The 2,965-nt window shown below is 43.5% G+C and overlaps 1 long non-coding RNA gene across 2 annotated transcripts; it reads right to left on the bottom strand.

Moving 5' to 3' along the window:
- Positions 1 to 207: 207 nt before the first annotated feature.
- On the bottom strand, positions 208 to 2,514 carry LOC124879685. 2 transcript variants are annotated; one of them, XR_007041085.1, is made up of 4 exons: positions 2,500 to 2,514; positions 2,174 to 2,392; positions 1,025 to 1,263; positions 208 to 923 (listed from the first exon to the last, which is right to left on the bottom strand). It is a non-coding gene; the product is annotated as an uncharacterized LOC124879685 (long non-coding RNA). The 2 variants fall into 2 exon arrangements; XR_007041086.1 differs by having other exon boundaries at positions 2,174 to 2,379.
- Positions 2,515 to 2,965: the final 451 nt, after the last annotated feature.

The following is a 2,965-nucleotide window of genomic DNA, read 5'->3' as shown; positions in this document are numbered from 1 at the left end:
TGAAGATCGCCCAGTGAAAAGAAGGAGCATTCCCTCGGCCAGGTGGATGAGGACTTCTGCCGCTGTCAGCCTTTTTTCCGAGAGGAGAGACCACTAAGCTCATCAGGTCACACCAAAACTAATAGTCAGTGTAAGATGGAAAGCAATTAAATGTCTTTTATTGAAAAATGACAATCTCAAGCAACATTTCAGGATTAGAAACAGAAAAAAACAAACGAGTAGTGTTTCACACGTACAAGGAATTTGCTTTGGTGGTAAGGTGCTAGACATAGACACACATGCAGTTGACATAAATACATCTGGAAATATATAGTTAAAAAGCAAAAACAAGTTGTATAGGAATGTCATGAGAATACAATAACAATATAAAATTCAATAAAATAGTATTGGCATGTGCTGAGATTTTCGTATTATTTGGAAGGGGGAAGTGTCAGTGGAGGACCGGGGCCTTGTTAATGAGGCTAGCTGCAGAGGGAAAGAAGGTGTTTTTGTCGCGAGAGGTTTTAGTCCTGATGGACTTCATTACCACAAAGGGCAGGGTGATGGGTCTGAAGTCATTTAGTCCTGTGGTCCTTGGAGACAGGGATGATGGTGGATGCTTTAAAGCAGGCAGGCAGGCAGGCACATGGCATGTCTCCAGTGAGGTGTTAAAAATGTCTGCGAACACCGGAGACAGCCGATCAGCACAGCGCTTCAGGGCGGATGGGGAGACATAGTCCGGCTCAGCTGCTTTACAGGGTTCCTGCCTCTGAAACAGTCTATTGACTTCCTTCTCTGACACGGAGAAGGTAGTGGGTGGAGTGAAGTGCAGCTGAGGGCGAGCATGTGAGCAGAAACAGGATGCGATTGGTCGATGTACACTCTGTGACATCCAGCCTCTTCTGCTGCTGCTGCTGCTGCTGCTGTACAGTTCTGGCCAAATTCTGTAAAGAATAAATAAATAATAGGAAGAAGAAAACAGTAAAGTTAGCGTTGAATAGGGGTGGGTAGGGGGGTAGAAGATGCTACACAATATAAGTCTCACTTCAGCTGCTCAGAGGATTCAGCTGCTCGTAGGCTGAGAGGTTGGCAGGTCTGTTAGGATCCTCTTACGGTTGCCGTTTGGACTGTAGACAATGCGTGTTGTTGGCACCAAACAACGTCAATCCTTTTACTTTCCTCATCTGTACCTGGATCAGGAGATAACGTGGCTTCAGCCGGAGGTACGGATGCTTCAGCAGCTACGCAACAGAGCTCCTCTCTCTGGGGTTTCCTACCAAGCACCTGGGATAAAAACAGAGAATAAAAATGACCATTAAGACTGGCTGTATACTGGCAGCGTGATGCATGTTTTGAGAGCAGACATTGTTGTGGTTTATTTCACCTAGATGCATCCCACGAGTTTCCCAGTTTGATCTCAAGAGGCATGTCAACTACAGTCCTGGCATGTTACCTATTATTTTCTTGATGAAAAACACAATCTGAAGGAGATGACAGATGACAGAGAAAGTGCACCGGCGATTTCTCCATTTTTCCTTCTCAGGAAAAAAAATGACACACGGTGTGTAAGCTAAAGGAGTCCAAGCTTTGAGTCTTATAAAGGCAACCGTGTTTTAAAGCCACGTGGAACTGCTACACATCTACATGTAGCTGCAATGTATGGGAATTCAAATAATAAATGATGTAGATAAAGTATTACAAGTGTCAGTTCTTGTTCCTGTGACAATGTGCTATTTTTCCTCAAGGTTATGAAAGTTTGAGAATGTGATAACGACGACCTATGCTTAGACATGATGATTTGAAGTGGGGGGGAGCAAAATGGCGGCAAAGTAAAAACAAAAACTGGAAATGACAGGGAATCGAACCAGGGAGCACACGCTTGCCGGCCCAGCGGCTCTACCCAGTACGCCACCAATTCCAGCCAACATCTGAACGGCCAAAACATATATATGACATGTAAAACGGTCACGGAACGTTCCGCGCATGCGCAATGTCCTTCTTCTTGCTGCAGCTAGAGTGGCTCCACTTCTTCACTCTTTCATTCTACTTCTGTGTTTTAGGCTTTGGAAAAACACAAAATACCTCTTTTTATTTCATTTACGTTTTTTTCTTTCATTGCAAACCAACACTTTTCTCAGCCCCTACAACCACTCAACCCAGCCAAGGCTGACCAGTCAGCCCGCAACTCACCCACCATGTTTTCTCAGACCGGAAGCCAAAGCTGCTGCATGTCTTTGTCTCCTTTTTAAGCGGGAGCTGCAGCCCACAGACAGCTGCAGTAAAGGGGCCTTCAAGTAGCCACCATCTTGTGGTTCTTCGTCTGCTTCTTCTTCTTCTTCTGTCCATCGGCGGCAGGCAGACTAGTTTAAGGGTGCAATACTGCCATCAAGTGAGCTTGGACTGCAGGACAGAACTTTCTTCAGACAAATAAAGTCTTTTAAAAAACATTTCATTCTCAGTAAAAAAGGAAAACATGCTTTACTGTTTCAAATTGATTGATTACATTTTCTTGTTACATACCTATTTATCATATTTAAGGAGTCGCTGAGAGCAGTAGGTTCAGTTCTTAAACAAGGGATTACTGAACCTTCGTGTCCTGTTCACTGCCGCCCCCCCTATTAGCAGCCCTTCTTTGAATGTTATTGTTGGAAGATTTGTACACAAATTATCACTGCTTGGTTAAGAAGTTTCTTTATCCTTATGACTTATCATTAAAAGACATTTTCATTTATTTAGTTTGGTCAACTTTGATGGAAGTGGTTTGAATACATTTCACATTTATCTTGAGTGTTTTATGAACTAATAAAAAGGTGTGTTCAGAGAGCAGCTCCTTTGAGAGAAGGAAGTCACTGATTAGTAGCAGACTGTCTCTCCCTGGCCAGCCAAAGATAACTTTGACTCGCTTGTGTCTTCATTGCATACCTTCTCTGAGTTTATCAGTGTGTCTAACTAGTTATCTAGATGAGTTCCAGTATCACTGACATCC

This window comes from Girardinichthys multiradiatus, chromosome 13, assembly GCF_021462225.1.
Source record: "Girardinichthys multiradiatus isolate DD_20200921_A chromosome 13, DD_fGirMul_XY1, whole genome shotgun sequence".
Taxonomy (NCBI): domain Eukaryota; kingdom Metazoa; phylum Chordata; class Actinopteri; order Cyprinodontiformes; family Goodeidae; genus Girardinichthys; species Girardinichthys multiradiatus.
The sequence above is the reverse complement of the archived record's forward strand: the minus strand, read 5'-3'. Positions and strand labels throughout refer to the sequence as shown.